This window comes from Lynx rufus, unplaced genomic scaffold, assembly GCF_022079265.1.
Source record: "Lynx rufus isolate CCGP_SWC_20201006 ecotype Redwood Valley unplaced genomic scaffold, mLynRuf1.p SCAF_9, whole genome shotgun sequence".
Classification (NCBI taxonomy): Eukaryota; Metazoa; Chordata; class Mammalia; order Carnivora; family Felidae; genus Lynx; species Lynx rufus.
The window spans coordinates 41,171,691-41,190,450 of record NW_025814897.1 but is presented as its reverse complement, the minus strand read 5'-3'; the positions used below and the strand labels follow the sequence as shown (position 1 = coordinate 41,190,450).

General features: G+C 41.6%; 1 protein-coding gene and 1 pseudogene across 3 annotated transcripts in view; one reads left to right on the top strand and one right to left on the bottom strand.

Annotated features, from left to right (window-relative positions):
* FAT3 (FAT atypical cadherin 3) overlaps positions 1-18,760 on the top strand; it is a 517,579-nt gene that overhangs the window by 13,687 nt on the left and 485,132 nt on the right. The window lies entirely within an intron of this gene.
* On the bottom strand, positions 1,722-6,395 carry LOC124504974 (AP-3 complex subunit sigma-1-like; annotated as a pseudogene).

Below are 18,760 nucleotides of genomic sequence, written 5' to 3'. Positions count from 1 at the left end.
TTGTTCCTTGGGCCTACTCTGTTTCATAACACACGTTTGGGAATTAAATAGTAAGATACATCGGGATCTGGAAACAAATGAAAGGGGCCTTTGAGACCTGTCCTAGTAACTGTTGGAGTTCTTTCATTTAGACTCATTATCTATACCCTAAAAGCATGACTTGGAGGTTTCCCCTAAATCACGAGGGATTTTGCTGAGCCATAATGTCCACATCATTATTAAAATTGATTATGGATCATCAAATTTATGACTGTTATAATGTATACATTGGTAGCATATCTCACAAGTGGATAATTTTCATCCCCATGGCCTGCTGACTTTGGTAGTATGCTTCTGATTTCATTGACTAGAACGTTGATAAAGCCCTGCAATTATTTAAAAAACACATTGACTTAAGGTCAGTTTTGATAAGGAATTCTATACTTGGGATATCATATCAGACTTGAGGCAGTATGAGGCCCTGGGATCCTGAATGAGTTCATGGAAACGGAACACAAAGTTAAAAGTTTCCTCCTAAAAATCTACCCTTGCCCTCATGCATATCCTACAGCTCTCCCCAGATCTGGGCGGTGGTTCATGTATTTCTTTCTCAACCCTTGAGGATACTTCTAAAGGAGTGTTTACCACATGGTTAAACTGAATGAGCTTGGAGGGTTGCCTGGGTGCCTCAGTCGTTGAGCATTTGACTCTTGATTTTGACTCAGGTCATGATCCCAGGGTTGTAGGACTGAGCCCCGTGTCAGAGTCCATACTGAGCATAGATGAGCATGGAGCCTATTTGAGATTCTCTCTTTCTCTGTCTCTCTCTCTCTCAAATAAAAACAAAACAAAACCCATGAAATTGGAAATGAAAACACAGTGATATGTTTTTGGACAACAACTTCATAAAACATTGTTGTAGTTGCTAAAAGTGTAGGTATAGTCTTATTTGTCTGTGGTTTTAGCCTAGAGGGCAAATAATCAGAATTGGAGTGAGTGAGAATTCCATTTATAATGACTAAATTCTTGTGTTTCTTAAGTAGGATAGTGTAGGCACTCAACAGTGCTAATGCTAGGTCAGAATTCTGTATTCCACAGTCATACAGCATGACTGCAAAACGTATAATAATACCTTGCTAATTGAGAACTTCAGAATTTGGTAGGATACACTCAAGAACTAGGATGTAAGCAAAAAAAAAAAAATTGCTGTTGGGGACCTTGTAAATAGCCTATTGAAAAATAATTTGCACTGACATACCTGAACTCCTGTTTTTTGCCCAGACCTTATTTACTTTTACTTTGCACATAATTCTAATAGCTAGACTTCCTGATATCTATCCTACTGTATTTTAGAAATTGCAAGGGGGATATTGCTGTAGAAAGGCTTAATAACAACAGTGAGAAGTAACCCTGGTAATCAGACAACAAGAGAAATAAGTAGCTAACCCCTATTGTGTGTTTGTTATATGCCAGCCATTAAAGAAGTGTTAACTCATTTACTTTTCACAAGGATTCCATGAGGTGGGTACTCTCGCTATCCACATCTTACAGATGAGGAATCAAAAGCTTGATTTTAAATGACTGTCTGAGTTTTCCCAGCCCTGGTAGAGCTGGGATTTAAATGAGGCAGGCCAGTACCAGAGTCTGAGCTCTTAATCACTACACTTCAGACACTCTCTGGATAAACAGCCCTAAGTGTCTCCTTAAGGGCTGAAACCCAGAGGGAGCCCTTCGCTTCATTACTATGCGGTGTAATAGTTGATCATTACTGAATAGCCCCAGTCATTGTAGAGGCCCCGGTTCCCTAGAAAACAGACCCTGGGGCGAAAGTTACAGTGGAAGCTAATGTTTTATTAAGGGTGCAATCCCAAGGGAACACGGGTGATTGTGGAAAAGGAAGCCAGGTCTGAAGGAAGGGACACCAAATACAAATTGGTACGTTATTAAATTGGTTACAGCTTCCCAACAACATCCAGCACGTTTCTCAGTCTCCCCGTGTGTGTCCAGGGAGGCCACGTAGAACTTTTGAATCTTGGACCGCTTGGCCTGGGCTCGGAGGGGAGGACAAGCGGTTCTTCTGTTGTCTCTTTCCCATTTTTGACCTCTTACAGATCAGCTTCACCACCCTGGGCATTAAGTCCTCACTCAGCTCTTCTGGGTTGTGCTTGGTGTGCCTGGGCAGCTGGGGAGCTGTTTGTTGGCAGGTCTCCCTTACCAGTCAGTGCCTTGGGGGAGCTCATTTCTCTGCTGTAGTAGTGGGAGTTCCTGTCAGGAGGCTAGGGAACTAGTGGGGGCCTGGAGGGTGGTAGAGAATCACCACCCGAGCTGAGTGAATCTCGGCACCATGCAAATTGGGCTCAGGCAGCGAAGTTCAGTGCGTTTGGAAGTTTTCATCAAAACAACACGTAAGCAGAACAAAACTCAACCCATAAGATTGTGATGGCTACCTGGGTACATGCTCTTAGAACATGCAACTGCACGGAAGGATACATCTCCCAAAGGCTCTGATTTGTCAAGGCATTACGACTCCCGTTTCTCTGGACCCTGGCGTGCTTAGATCTACAAGGGAAAAGTGCCAGCACTTTGTATTCTTCTATTGATGTGGGCAAAACATCTTTTTAGTATCTCTCCTTTCTTGGGAGCATGTGACAGCTGAGTGCTATTCTTTCAAATGTGCCTGCGTGAATTCATGGGCTGGAAGTGCAGAGGGAGGCAGAGAGGGAACCAGATGTGGGAGATTTCTGAGTTTTTGTTTTTTTTTTTTTAATTTTTTTTCAATGTTTATTTATTTTTGGGACAGAGAGAGACAGAGCATGAACGGGGGAGGGGCAGAGAGAGAGGGAGACACAGAATCGGAAACAGGCTCCAGGCTCCGAGCCATCAGCCCAGAGCCCGACGCGGGGCTCGAACTCACGGACCGCGAGATCGTGACCTGGCCGAAGTCGGATGCTTAACCGACTGCGCCAGCCAGGCGCCCCTCTGAGTTTTGTCTGCTGAACTGAGTGTCCTGTCTTCATTCCTCGTCACAGTGTAATGATCACCTTCTTTATCCTCCTCATCAGCATCACCACCATCATCGAGTCCTTATGGAGAGTCTTTCTGCTAGATAGATACTCTGCAGGCTGTCTCACATACTTGAGCTCACTCAATCCTCACATTAAACTTATGAGGCAGGTACTCTTACTATCGCAGATTTATGGATATGGGAACTGAAGTTTAGAGAGGTTGAATAACTTGCCCGATTGCACAGAGCTAGGAAGTAACAGAGCCAAAACTTCAGCTCATGTTGTCTGACTCTACAGCCCTTGTGCTTGTCCTGACACTGCTCCTGTGGTCTGTATGTCTGGGCCCTCCTAGAAAAATGCCACCCTCACCCCGCTCAGTGCATCCCATTTTCTCACTGGCCTTCGTTGCTAGGAGCTTAAAGGGAATATCTGCAATATCCAATCATTTATTGTAATATATGTTGTACATTGTATATGTATACATATATATATATGTATATATATATATATAATACATTGTATATTATATAACATATAATGTATATACATATATAATATAATGTATATACATATAATACATTGTATATTGTATAACATAATATAATGAACATGTAATATAGACTAAAGTGTTTTCAGCATAATAAATACATGATATACTATTATAATATAAAGTACATCATGCGAAATAACATAACATATCATAGTAGTATATATATTCTACATAATTTATGGTATATATTTGATATTACAATATATAATGTCAGATGTTATGACATATCATATACAGTAAAATCTTGGATTGTGGGTAACTTGTACTGTGAGTGTTCCACAAGACAAGCAAACATTTCTAATAGATTTTAATTTGATAAATGAGCGATGCCTTGCAATGTCAGCAGTACATGATGCCGAACATCACGTCACCGCAACTGAGCCAATGGTTCTTGAAATTCGCTTTGATATACAAGTGCTTTGAATTACAAGCCAAGCCTGTTTCCATAATGAATTATATTCACACACCAAGGTTTTGTGTATGTTATGTATGTTGAGCACCAACTATATGCCGGGCAGTGTTCAAGGCACTGAGTTAGACCAGTGAGCCAAATGGACAAAATCCTTTTCCTTGAAACATTCTAATGGGGAAGTAGATCATAGTCAAGATAAGTATAATGTGTAATATGTTACATGGGTTTAAGCGCTAAGCAGAAAAATAATGAAAGTAAGGGAGAAAGAAAGTATACAGGTGGTAGTGGATTCCAAAGAATGCATCACCAAGGAGATGACCTCTGGATCGCGTCCTGAAGGAATTTTATATTTGTAAGCTGGTTATTTCAACTTGGGGGAAGACAACAAAAATGGTGAGCAGACTTGGTTGATTGCTTCAGACACACTCAGCCGAGTACTTTTAGTGATTAACAAAAAAATTATTGTGAACTACCTGTAGAAGAATACAATATAAAAGACAGAATTATTATAAATGCAGATTATTGAAACACAGAAGTATCCTGTTTAGAAGTATTTTCCAGTTAGTCAAAAGTCTTAACGTCAATGACCCTGTCTCAAATTCCCTTTCACTCCAGCTCGTCTGCCCCATAAGAGAAACAAGTTTTTCACTCCCCCTCTCTTGTTAATTACACTTATTTCCTGTCTTCCTTCTGGAGTCCCATTTTTCTGAGTACTGTTTTGTAGCAATTATACTTTTATTATTGTCAGCTGTATTGTCTTTAGACCTATTGGAATGAACTTCTGGTGTGTCAGGTGTGATGTCCCAGCTGCTGAAGCATGGAGACTTCCATCTTCATCAGGAGGGTAAGAAAAGTGCAAGTGTGTTGTCCTATTTAAAAATAAATACACATACACGTACTCTATGTAAATTACTGACTGTCAAGGAATTACAGTAATTTAGTTTGCTTTCTGCTAAGATTATAATTGAACTGGATTCTTTTTTAGAAGTCCAGTTACCTTGGAGTTTATTTAAACTAAGAGGACAATCTTTTCATGCAACACATACTTGATTCTTTAACAGTTGTGACAAATAAGAAAGAATTGTGGAATGCTGCACTTGGGATCCACACAAAACACCAACATTTTGGATTGTACATAGTTTAAAGAAATGTGACAAATACTTTTTGAAATACTGTAATAGCCGATACATGGAGGCATGCCTTAGGGGGGCACATGAATGTAATTTATCAAAGAAAGATAAATATGACACTGAAACTACTTAATTTCTTTAAAATCACTGAGCAAGAAAAGCGACATTGAACTTCCATACTGATTATACATCACCTATATGATACCTTGACTTAAATCCAAGGGTAAAAGCTATGACTCTCCTCCTCTGTTTTTGGTACACAACTGCATGGTATGCTTGGATGACTTTCCCCCTGGATTTTACCTGGGAGGAGCCTTTTCAATTTTTTATTTGAAAGGACTAGGTTTGGCACTTTGTAATGAGACCACGAATGTTCATAATGCTCGGGATCTCAGGAAGATTCATATTCTTTTTTTTAAAGTTTATTTATTTTTGAGAGAGAGTGAGAGAGCAGGAGAGGGGCAGAGAGAGAGGAAAAGAGAGGATCCCAAGCAGACTCCACACTGTCAGCACAGAGCCTGACTTCGGGGGTCGAACTCATGACCATGAGATCATGACCTGAGCTGAAGTCAAGAGTTGGACTCTTAACCGACTGAGCCACCCAGGCGCCCCAGGAAGATTCATGTTCTTTACAGCACAGACTGTAGCTCCCGTTAAGCCAGCCTGAGAAAAATGTTGACTAATACAAAATAGGCCAGTGAAAACCATTACCTCAGATTTCTCCAGTTAATTTTGTGCATCAACTTGTGTAACCATCTTCTTCATGTTGGTTTCCAGTGCCATTACCCCCAGTCACCATTTCTGCAAGAATACTGTGAACCCCGTTTACATGGAAAATTAAATCCAGGTCATGGACATTTTCAAAAAACTTGTCTAATTTTTCCATAAACACCTTGAGTTCCAGGGACATTATGAAAGGTTTTCAGTAAGCGGGGAGAGGTGGGTTTGGGGGTCAGGTCTGGATACACGTGGTTAGGAAATCCATGAATCATGGGCTTCTTGCATGATTGAATTAGATCTAAAATGTCAAGTTCACTCTGAAGAATCTACACAGGAGACAAACTATAATGTTGCATAGTGTCTATCCATCAGTTTGTTGTCTGATCCTCCAATTAACAGTCCTCCTTCTATGAGATCACAAACATGTTCATCTCTCTGAAATATCACATGGAATGTTTCCCTGGAGATTTTCTCTTGTGTGTCTTCACTGTAGGGCTGGTAGAACTTGGAGAGCTGTGTTTCCCTTAGTTGTTGAAGGTGAGGATCACCTTGGCCTTGAACTGGATTTTTAAAAACTCTTTGATGATTCTTTGGAGCATGGTTAGCCCAGTGCCCTGCGTTGACAGTTGAGGAAGGTGAGACATATTGAGATACATGGCTTTTCCATGGTCCACGGCTGGTCAGGGAGCTTTGAACTCAGAACTTGTAAACAGGAGTACTGTTTACTGTTGATGGTTCAGAAGATGTTTTTAATGCCTTCGGTTGTCATCATTAACCATATTTATTACTGAGAGGTATGATTACTGGCTTGGCTGTAAGCAACACCACCTCTTACTAGAATGGCCGATGTCACAGTTGACTATTTGTGCACCTTATACATGAGAGGTTTTTAGATGATTGTCCTTTATGGTATTTTACAGCTTAATATTTTACATTCTATTGTTTACTGACCTAAAAACATCATATATAACATTTGAAACAGAGATGAAAGCACACTTTTTTTTTAATCACACATCCTCAGTTTTTATTCACAGAACTATTTAAATTAAATCATTAGCATGTGCAAACACTCCTTTTCCCAAAGTGGTTTTTCTGCTCTGCAATTATTATGTTGTTTTGGGTAAGATAAATAAACCCAACATTAAAACATTAGACACTGAAATGAGAAACAGTAGCATTGTCATTATAAATTATTAGGGAGCCATTAAAAACATGAACGAACACAGACCATCTCCCTGTGGCTCCTGGCAGGGTGTGCTGAGCAAAGCTATGCCCCGTGGTACTTTAGCATCCGCGCGTGAACTCTGGGTGTTAAAAATTCTCTGCTGGGATCAACTGGCTGCCTCTTAGCTTGAGGTGGGTGGGGAAAGAGAGGCTTTTGCTTTCTTTTGTTCTGATCAAAACAATGCACTTTCTCCAGCTGTGAGGTCAAATTTGCAGCCCTTTCATAAAATTAAATTGTCTGCTTTGTCTAATACTATTTCAGGCAGTTCTGTTTTCAGGCAGACAGAGTTGCCTTGGGAAAGCCACCCGTTTGGGGAGCATGCATGTGGGGTTGGCTCTTGGGCAAGTGGTCAGTCATTCTGGGGACCTCAAATGCTAAGTTAACATGCAGAGCTTGCCCACCAGGTTTGAGTAGATGGCTTGTCACTCTCTAGAAGATTCATCTCGTAGCAGAGGAATATTTCCTAGTCAGCACATGGGATTCTTAATAAAGAGGTCAGAAACACCAGCCTTGCTGTGTTTTGGCTTCTCAACAGAAGGTGAAGGAAGATCAGGAGTTATCTGTCTTTCTCAGATGGATCTTAAAATCTCTCATTTTGGGAAGTGAAGTGCATTTTTCTTTGCTTGGGTGTTTGTTGTTATTGTTTTCTGTCTTTTAGCATTTCTGAGTTGCTCTGACTTGGCAACTCTTGAATAGACATATGAACCCCAAATAATCATACTGAGAAATGCAGAAATTATGGAGCAAGAGGCTATTGGATTTCCATAAGTAAGCAAATATATCCTAAGAGCTCATGGGTGAAAATTGCTTTTTATTTAATGAGTCATTTTTATTGGAAGGTAATGATTATGTCCAGGCCATAAATACAGTGTAAATTCCCTTCAGTGGACATTAAAAAGATGACTTTCAATTGGAAGCAGCTCTAAAGGCTTAAGAATATTGAAGCTACAAAATTTCAAACCTATGCCTTCTGCACTGTATGTGTATGAAGAAATGCGTGAAACCCAGCAAGAGCTCATGTGCAGGAACAGATGTTTATGACCAGGCAGCAGCAACTTGAAGAGAACACACAGTGGTGTAATGGTGAAGAGTTTTTTTTTTTTTTAATTTTTTTAATGTTTACTTATTTTTTAAGAGACAGAGAGACAGAGTGTGAGTGGGGGAGGGGCAGAGAGAGAGGGCAGCGGTTGCGGGGGGGGGGGGGGGTGGGGAGGGGGAAGGGAGGCACGGACACAGAATCCGAAGCAGGCTTCAGGCTCTGAGCTGTCAGCACAGAGCCCGATGTGGGGCTCAAACCCATCAGCTGTGAGATCATGACCTGAGCCAAAATTGGACGCCCAACCGACTGAGCCACCCAGGCGTCCCAGTGGTGAAGAGTTTTAAAAGGATGATTGCATGTGTCATCTTATTTTATTGTTACGGGCACCCTATGAGTGATCTCTCTCTCCCCATTTTATAAATGAGAAAACTGAGCTACAGGGGGTGGGGGTTAGTGACTTGCCCAAATACCTTCTTGACATGTCATGCTGCCTCTTGTGTTTACGAAGGTGTGAATTTTAGCACTGGCAATTTGAGCAATTTGTCGTTAAAGTCTGAATATATTTTCTCTCAGGAGCATTCATCCAGGAGCAAGAGTTATTGCTGGTGGTTGAACTTACTCATTTGTATAGGATAATTTTTAAAAATTCTGCTGTGTTCCTGCTATACATGGGAAATAAAAAATGTTATCCGGTTATTTTAGACCCTATTTAGACTATGCATCTGCGTACTGTCTGCGTTTTCTGTTCAGCTGCTCAGAGAGCAAATGGTAGAACTTTTCCAGTTGTGTTAGCTGAGTATTTGTCTTATTCCTTCTTGATCGTAAGCTCCTTGAAGGCAGGATTTATTTATCTAAATAAGTACGCACCATTGTGTCTTGTGCCTTTCCCAGTCAGAGCTTGGTGCATGATCACTGCTCAGTAGGTACTTTGGTGGGTTTTTTTTTGTTCTGTTTTTTTTGGTACTTTGTTTTTTTAATGTAAAGGGGAGAAGTCTTTTTGTTTAAAGTTTATTTATTTTGAGAGAGGCAGAGACAGCATGAGTTGGGGAGGGGCAGAGAGAGAGTGAGAGAGAGAAACCTAAGCAGGCTGTGTGCTGGCAGCTCAGAATGCAGGACTGAAACTCACGAAACTGGGAGTTCATGACCTGAGCTGAAACCAGGAGTTGGAGGCTTAACTGACCAAGCCAGTCAGGTGCCTCTTCAGTAGGTACTTTTGAAAGGAGGAAGAGTAGGAAGGGCTGGCTGTGTGTATATCTAGCTGCCGCTCTTTGTCTCTGTCTCATTCCTTTCCAAAGGTCGGATTAGATGGAGACATGTTTCCCAGCCATCAGCTTCGCCTCTGAGCATGTGGGGATTTGTTCCATTACCTTCTTTGTTCTTGTGTGGTTCAAAGCTTTGAATAATGTATGTGTAGATAAAGGAAATTGAGACACAGATGATCCAGTCCAATACTGGAGTTTGAGGTTTATTTTTTTCCCAGCCACTTAAGGTAATGACAAAAATAATGATCACAGCTTACATTTAAAAAATATATTTGATTTTCAGTGATTTGCAGTACATCTCATTGAGCCCCTAGCAAGTAACTTATGGCTTCTTCCTTCCTGCCCTAATAGAGCCAACAAAATGTCCTCAGAGCTGCCCCTCACTTTCTTGTAAACTCAGTGATCTCAGATTTCCAGTGCTTTCTGGTCACCTGGCTTGTTCTTCTCTTACAGTGTGTTTAATGCTCTCTTGGCCAGTTCTTAGGCTGACTGTTTATATTTCTATTTTTGGACTTACTGTGTCCTCAACATGCTTTTTCTTATTATCTTTCTTCTCTTCTATCTTTCAACCAGTCCCCATAAACCGGTTATTGGTAAGTTCTGCTCACCAAGCAGGTCCCCCTTCAGCAGGTGCTACCTCCCAGATCCTGTTTAGAACTTTGGGTTCATTTCAGGCAACAGTTTTTCATATAAGATGTTCCATGCTCTTTTGACTGTGCCAAGGGCCTCGAATTTCACTACTCTCTTAAAGATTTTGTGAATATATTCATCTTCAAGTCCTTCATTTTCTATTTTATATGCATTGACCTCTTTTGGTATTTCTTTGCAAAAGTACTTTGGTGTTTTTCCAAGTTAGGTCTTTGGACTTGTCACTTCCCTCCTGCCCTCCCATCCATATGCTGTCTGTAGCCAATGCTTTTCTGACTTCCTTAAAAATATTCTACCTTCTTGGGACACCTGGATGGTTCAGTCAGTTGGGGATCTGTCTTTGGCTCAGGTTATGATCTCGCAGTTTGTGAGTTCGAGCCTTGCGTCAGGCTCTGTGCTGACAGCTCAGAGCCTGGAGCCTGCTTCGGATTCTGTCTCTCTCTCTCTCTCTCTCTCTCTCTCTCTCTCTCAAAAATAAATAAACATTAAAAATTTTTTAAAAATATATTCAATCTTCTCTTTCATTCAGTCTTCTTGTTCACTAAGAAATATACTTTCTTCTTGAGAAAGCATAGTGTTTAGCTTATTGCGCAACTGGTTAATTTGTACTAAATGAGTTATTTTATATACAGCACAGAGCACAGTGTTTCTATTCCTTGTATATTTATTCCAGGTTTCCTCATTCCAAAAGGAGTGTAATGGGCATTACTGATTCTCGCAGCAACTGCCCCAATACCGTCAGACACTCATAAATTTAAACACAAAAGTATTCAGTTATCCAACGTGGCCTCATTTACCAAGCCATGGCTTCATTTTTCTTCTGGCACGTAGCACACATCACTTCTGATGGAGTTACCCTGTTGGATGGGGTGAGGAACATAGTCCCCATGAGCAAGAAATCATCCCTTTTGTACACATCAGGCAATTCGAAGACTGTTTGGTGGTAATCCAGACCAAGGGGGATTATTCTGTCTTTGCCTTTATCAAGATCACTTCACTGGACTGGGGATGAGAAAAAAAAGCCTGAAACTTTGGGTTAAGACTGTTCATTTTCTGATCGCTGGGAGACTTTTAATGGATGAATAACAGAAAGATTTGCAGGTCAGCTCTTGGCTTTGGTGTCCATATCTATCTGTAGTCAGGGCCAGAATCTTCACAGATGTGACCAAAACTATCCTAAGTACTAATGAAGAAGAATCAAGCTTTTTTCCTTTAGGTTTGAACTTGATGTTTGCTACCATTCCAGAATTGCTAACATGACTAGAATAGGGTCTTTGGAGTGGAAGCATGTAGGCGTCTTCGTTCTATCCACATGAGGAAGAAGCTCAACAAGAATCAGACTAGGTTCTGGAAAATTGATGTCCTAGAGTGGGGCTATGAGGTTAGGTGAGGTTGAAGGCCAGCTGGTTAGGTCATTAACTGGAAGAACATTTAGAGGAAGTAACTATGAGAGACAAGATGAATAGTGCTATTGCTTGGTAATGTCGTTGGGTTGGATGCCATCATGTAATCAGATTCTGTGTGTGTGTGTGTGTGTGTGTGTGTGTGTGTGTGTGTGTGTGTGTAGGTGTGTATGTTTAAGGAGGCTGGCTACAGGTGAGGTTCTGTTCTCAAGATAATTGGTGTTAAATTTTATACCAGGGATTATGTGTAGGAAACGTTAAATTTAAAAACAAAAGTCAATGCACCTGTCGCATAACAGTGTCTCACCTTCAAAATCCCCATTTGTGGTTAACTTTTGATATTTATGGTGCATCTCACTAATGCCTGGAGCAAACAGTTTGGAGCTGGTACGTGAACATTCCACTTACTCTGTGGCCCTCGGCATTTTGTGGTCCTTAATGGGTTCTGTATGCCCCGTCATCCTCTTCCAGCGAAACTTGGCCGTCTGCTTGATGTGTCAACTGTAGTTTACACAGCTGTTTCTTTTCTTGAGCAGCCCAAAGGAAATCATGTTGTGTATGCCCCATCATGTGAGGTGGTGCCCATGTGACCTTCACAGCCACCCTGTGAGGCATAAGTATCCCCACTTCAGAGACAAGGATACACAGCATAGTTGAGCTCTCTTCATAGAGCTGAGACCAAACCCAGATCCCTTCACCCTTAGGCTGGATCTCTTTGGATGGAGAGCCTCGTGGTGGTGCTTCAGTCTTTGGTTTAGTAGCTAGAATTCTTCTGTAGGTTGGAAAAGGTACAGAGTCACATTTTCACGAGTGGATGGTGTAAAACAATCCCACTGCATGCCCTCCTTTCCTAGCTGACTTCTCACTGTCAGTGAGCTGCTGATGAAATGTTGTCCTTAGGGCAACCTTGGGATTTTCCTGCTTTTGCATTTGTTTTTGTTTTGTTTAGGTGAAATTCACATAACATGAAATTAGCCATTTTAAGTTTTATTTATTTATTTATTTATTTTGAGAGAGAGAAGGAAAGAGTGTATGTGCATGGGGAGAGACAGAGAGGGGGAGGGAAGGAGAGAGAGAGAGAGAAGCCCAAGCAGGTGCCACACTGCCAGCACAGAGCCTGGCGTGGGGCTCGAACCCACAAATCATGAGATCGTGACCTGAGCTGAAATCAAGAGTCGGATACCCAACCAAATGAGCCACCCAGGCGCCCCTAAAATTAACCATTTTAATGTTCTCAGTTCATTGGCATTTATTACATTAATAATGTTAGACAGCTGCTGCTTCAGTCTAGTTTTGAACTCCCCATTCCCCGCTTTCTCTAGCACCTGGCAACCACCAGTGTGTTTTCTATCTTCTGTTTTCGTTTTTTGTAAGCATGGAGTGTAGCCATACTAAAGAACAGGGTGCAACATGATACAATTACCCCAAGTGTTAACAGAGAAGGTGGGATCTTAGGGACTGGGATGTCTTTTATGTTATCATAAATCGAGGAGGTGAGTTTGAAGAATAAATCCTCATCTTGATTTATCTTCCCTTTAGTGATAAAAGAAAGATGTTAATTTTCTAAAGCACCTTTGATCTGACTTTTAAAGAAGTAAACCCATATATTTTTGTTCAAGTGGATAGGCAGCTAGCTGAAAGATAATTAATTGATGAACATTTTTTTTTCATTTTAAACTGTAAATTTCCTTTGGTGAATCCTAGTGGCAGTCTGGGAAATTTATGGATTGATCTTTCATTTGAAGTACCCTGTTCCATTTTTTTTTCTTTAAGGGAAATATTTTTGAAATATTGAATATTCATTATGGGAAGATGAAGTTATCAGGTATCAAAAAGAGAAGGAAGGAAACCTGAGATGTTGTCTTTTTCTTAAAACATAGGAGGTTGTGTCCTTTCAACAGAATTTTTGCTTTATGAGTTTTTGTTGCTTCATTGTAGTACTAGTTACATTCAGAGGGCCTGATCTCATAAAATGCCAGAATATCAAGGAGAAAATTGAACTCTTTGGCTCAAATCAATTGCAAATTATGTTAGGAGACAGCAGACTTCCCCAAAATGCCGCATGTAAAGTGGCAGGAGCTGGGTTTTCTCTGATTCCCGATTTTAATATCAGCTTCCAGTATTTAATAGTAAAAAGAGGTGGCTTCCCACTTATTTTTAATTTCCTCACGTTTGAAAGTTGCCCAAGTCTTATCTGGCCCTTACAAGGGGATTTCAGAACTGGTATTTAAAATAGAAAAATGACTGAAATTCTTCATGGGGGGTGGTGTCAGCTGGCGTGTCATTTTCTGGAAGGAGCAGTATTTTATTCAGTTTTCATTTGGTAAATCTGGTTGTTATTAAAGTGATCAAGCTCATGTAGTTACCTTTTCAGGTGCTCTTTCCCAGAAGGGCATCTTTCATTTACGGAGGGGAGACCAGTATGAGCTCCTGCCTCACAACCGGGACCCAGAAAAGTCGAACTGCCAAGTGTTTCCTTTCCACCCAAGTGTCATTTGGCTTTAATCCTTCTGCCACCACCCCCAGAATTGCCACCAATTCTGTCAGCCTCCAGCTTGAATTCATTTCCAGAGCTACTGCTTGTTTTTTTGTGTTTTTGTTTTTTGTTTTTTTCCTTTTCGAAACCATAACAATAACAACAACAGCAGTAGCAGCAAACTGCTTTCTGGTTTCTTTTCCTTCAGGTTTTGCTAATCTTGAGATAGCCATAGTTTGATGGCCTTTTTTGTGTATGTATCCAGAAGGATGTTTGGGGACACACCAGACTACAGGTCGGGATCTACTGTTTCAAATGACTGTGCTGGTTCCGTGTTTCTTAGAGTAGTCTGCCATGAGTCAGCAGGTGGGGGGGCGGGGGGCAAGCATTTGCACTGTAAACCAGACGACTCACTTTAAGTCACATGATCCTGATCTAGGTGATGTGCGCACCACACGTTGAGAAACACCATCCTAGCCTATTGAAGTCATTTAGGGCCGCGCTTTGTCATCCGGCATATTTCTTGTCCCTCCCAGTTCTGAGTCATGTGAAAATTTGGTGAGACGTCCATGACCTAATCCCAGTCATTAGGAAAAATGTTGACAGATACAAGACTGAATTCAGAGCCCTGAGGCAAGCCACCGGAGACTTCTCTCCAGGTTGACATTGCCTTGTGTGTACTGAAATTCAATCAGTTTTAAACCCCCTTTTCCCGGCTTGTCATTCAGCCCACATTTTCTCTGTCTTGTCCTCTGGGATCTCATGAGAGATTTTGTCAAATACCTTGCTGACAGCCAGCTAGGCTAGATCTACAGAATTTCCCCCACCCAACCAGTTTAGCAAACACATTTTTTTTTAAAAAAAGGAAAGAAGTAAAGAGAAGGGAAAATAATATTTTTAAACAGGAGAAGAAAAATAAGATTAATTTGGCCAGCTATCCCTTTTCCTCTTGATCCAAAGATACAAATTTGAACCAGAACTTTGTTTTGGGTATTTTCCCTGGAACACTCAGTTTATCAGATACTTCCCAGGGGTCACTACAGCCTGACAAAGAAATGCACATGCACTTTACGGAGAGGTTTCCCCTCCCCACAGGAACATGTGCAGACATAAGTGTGACAAGTCATTAATACCAGCCTCCCTCTTTGTGTGACGGGAAGTGGGGGGTGGGCATCTTTAACCCTGCAGCAGTTATTCTGGGGAAGGGTACAGAGATGGGCATTTTCCAGCAAAAATCTCGGAATGCTTGAAACTGGTCATCCCTCTCTTTCTCTCTCTCTCTCTCTCTCTCTCTTTCTTTCTTTCTTTCTTTCTTGTTGTATTATTTATTTTTAAGAGAGAGAGAGAGCATGCATAATCAGGGAAGGGGCAAAGGGAGAGGGGGACAGGGGATCCAAAGCGGGCTCCATGCTGGCAGCAGAGAGCCCGATGTGGGGCTTGAACTCTCAAACCACCAGGTCATCACCAGAGCTGAAGTTGGAGGCTCAACTGACTGAGCCATCCAGGTGGTCCCATCCCTCACTTTCTTACCTGAATGCTTCCTCCTTCCATTATTGCTAAGTGGCCCTGATACTTTATCTGTCTCCCTTGTGCATCAGGGAGGAAACAGAGAGTTACTGCCTGAATGAGAAAGGGAAATCCTGCAGCACATTTCAGTGACAAAATTATATTTCTCAAAGAGTTTGTTCCTAGAAAAAGGAAAGAGGGCAGTGGGACTATGTGTGTCTCTGGATTTTGAGCGTGAAATCGCAGAAAAGAACTTTGACTCACGACTGGTTTAAGCTATTCCTCCCCGAGCCCTGACCCCTTGATGTGGTGATTCATTGTGAATATCTGAAGCAAGCTGGATTTAAGCACACACAGAAGCTGGACTCTGAGGCATTGGGGAGATCAGGCACTGCCGTCATCCCTCGAACATTGAGAGTTCAAAAGCACTGCCCTTCTGATGTATAGATTTAAAGAGTGGGGGAAGCAAATTAACGATATTCAAAAGGAATTTAAAGTGGAATTAATCAGCGCGTTGGAAGACACCGGGAACTGTTTATGGATGTGCTGATGTAGACAAAGCAGCATTGGCTTTGTCTGGAAGAAGGAGTGGCGGGGGGTGGGGTGGGGGTCTTCTTCTCTAGCTAATTAAAACGGACTTATCTGTAAATTTAGTTATTCATAAAGCTTGCTTCCACAGAGCCGCTGTTTCTCTAATAGGATGGGAAGGCTGGGTTTCTGTCAATGTGGGTCAGCCATGTGATTGAGTGACCCAGATTTCTACACACACCCAGAAGACAGAGCAGAGAGAGGAACCGCGAGCTCCAGGCTGCACAGCAGAGCGTGGGGGTGCACCTAGCGCCTACTTCGTGTGCTGGCAGCAGACCTTGAACCTGAATGTTCTCACTGAGAAATCATGTAGTTTCCGCCTAAGAAAGCAGCACCGACCACCAGGTCTTCCTTTTTATTCTTGATCACGTTTCCGTCTAAATTCACGAAGGATCTTGTGAGCATTTAAATTATGGTAGCATCTTTATTGGCTGTGGCTGTAGCTGGGATAGCTGGCAGCATGGGGAGTGGGCTTGTGTCCCCGAGTGTCCAACAGTGGAGAGTCTGGAAGTAGACTCCTGCCGATTGTAGACAGCGCATTGCATTAGCATTGTATTATCTCTCTACACATTTTCTCTATAATGTAGCAACTGTTTTCACTGCGTAATCAGCCAGATTTTTTTGTTGTTGTTATAAATTAAGTTCATGATTACGTGGCTCAATGTGGAAAAACTAGAAAACATGAATAAGCAAAAAAAAAAAAAAAAGGAAAATTAGAAAGTGAGAAAAGAAAACGCATTCTTACTGCTACCACTCAGAGATAAACATTCTCGTTATTCTGAGGCAATGAGCAAGAAGATGGTTTTGTTTAGTGGTTAAAAGAAGGGGTTCTGCACCAGGTATTACATGGAAGTGTTGAGTTACTGTATTGTACAGCTGTTACTAATACCACACTGTATGTTAACTAACTGGAGTTTAAATACAAAGTTTTAAAAGGTGTGTGGGGAGGGGCCTCTGGAACCAGCTACCTGGATTTAAATCCTTTTTGCCGCTTCTCAGCTGTGGGACTTGGGAAAATTAATTGATGTCTCTGTAGCTCAGTTTCTTCTTTGATAAAATAGGGATGCCTTCCTCAAGAAAATGCCTTGATACACTTAAAAGACTTTGAACATAGTGAGCATTGAATACATGTCGCAAAAGACGCTGAATGATTGTTTAGGCAGGATATTTCCTGTGCTGTACGTGGTTGTTTATGTATCTGGTCCCTAGTCGATTGCCTACAGCAACACTGAAAACATAATGCGGCTTGCTGAACCCAGCGCATGCAGAGTAAGTACCATATAAGAATTAGTTATTATTATTGAATGGCACATTATTGGTATTCATTAGATGTTTGTTGAATGAATGGATGCCAGTCACTGCCCTTGGGTAGTTTAAACTTGGGAGAGAAGAAGGTGAAGATTCATGAAGCAATAACTAGTGAGCCACTTGGTATCCAATTGGAGGGGAGAGCTCTTGGGGAGCTTTTCCTTTTGGGAAGTTTCTTTGTTGTGTTCACTGGATTAAACTGTTCCCAGTATATCTGGACTGTTAGATCAGAAACCAGAGCTGGAACAAGATCATTAAATCACAGAGTGGGAAATACGCTATGGTGTTATTCATTTAACCTTTTCATTTTTTTCTCCAGGCATTTCCTGAGCGCTTATGGAGTGGTAGGAACTGTGTCAGATTGAGCAGATCCAAAGCCATTAGCAAGAGGACACACTTTTGTTAGCGAAACTCGAAGGGGATTTATAATGTGCCGTGAGCCAACAGTGCCCAGGATGTGGGAGCTCATGTGTGTATGTGTGCATGTGCTCACACGCATGTGTGTGTGTTGGAGGCAGGGCTATCAGAGCATTTGTCCCTCCCCTCACCCCAGGAGGTCCGGTTGGAGCCAAGTCCGAATAAGGGACTAGGTGTTAGCTTTGCATGGTAGGTGGGGCTCATTATAAACCAAAGACACAAGATTAGCATTTGCAAAGATTGAGGAGAAGAAAAAACTAGGAAGATGAGTTCTCATCCTTAGTTCAGTATGAACAGACATTTAAAGTGAGGAGGGGTATGGGTCTAAGTTCAATGCTGACTGGGGTTGGTAGCCATTGAATGATTATTAAGCAGAGTGTGACATGATTAGAGCTGCATTTTAGAAAACTAGCCAAAAACCATGTATGTGTGGAGTAGGGGGATGGGGTGGAGCCAGGAAGACTAATAGGAAATCCAGAAAGAAGGGGCTGGAGTAAGGGTGGGGTGAAGGAACTGATTTGCTAGGTATGACACAACCAATGGATGTGTGTGTGTTGGGTGGGGGAGGGGTGATTAAAAAGGAACTACTAATGGTTCTCAACCTTTGGCTTGTCCTGATGTGCACAGAATGGTGAGACTTTATTTAGATTAACACTAGAGGAGAAGGGTCAAGGCTAAGGTGGGAAGATGATGTCCCAGTGGATTGTGACAAGCCTCTGACATACCGGAAGGAGCTTCTGAACACGAATGGCAATAGAGGAGCAGCTAGTGTGGAGGCGGTGCTACAGAGCAAGGATTTCTTCATGCAGATGATCTTCTTTTAGTTGGATCAATATATTATCTCTTGATTTTTCCTCATTAAGTAGCTTCGGGAGTTACCAGCTTACATTAAGTTCTGTCTTCTTAGAGTAATTGCCCTGTCAATAAAGAACCATGGTACGCTGTCCTTGTTTTAAATACTGTACAAAGATCTTCTCTGGTGAAGGGAATTAATCTGAACAGCTAATTTTCATTTTTGGGCTTTTTGCCAGGCTATTTGAGGCAGCTTTGAGAAGCAGAGAGAAATAGATGAGCACTGGCTATAGTTTTTGA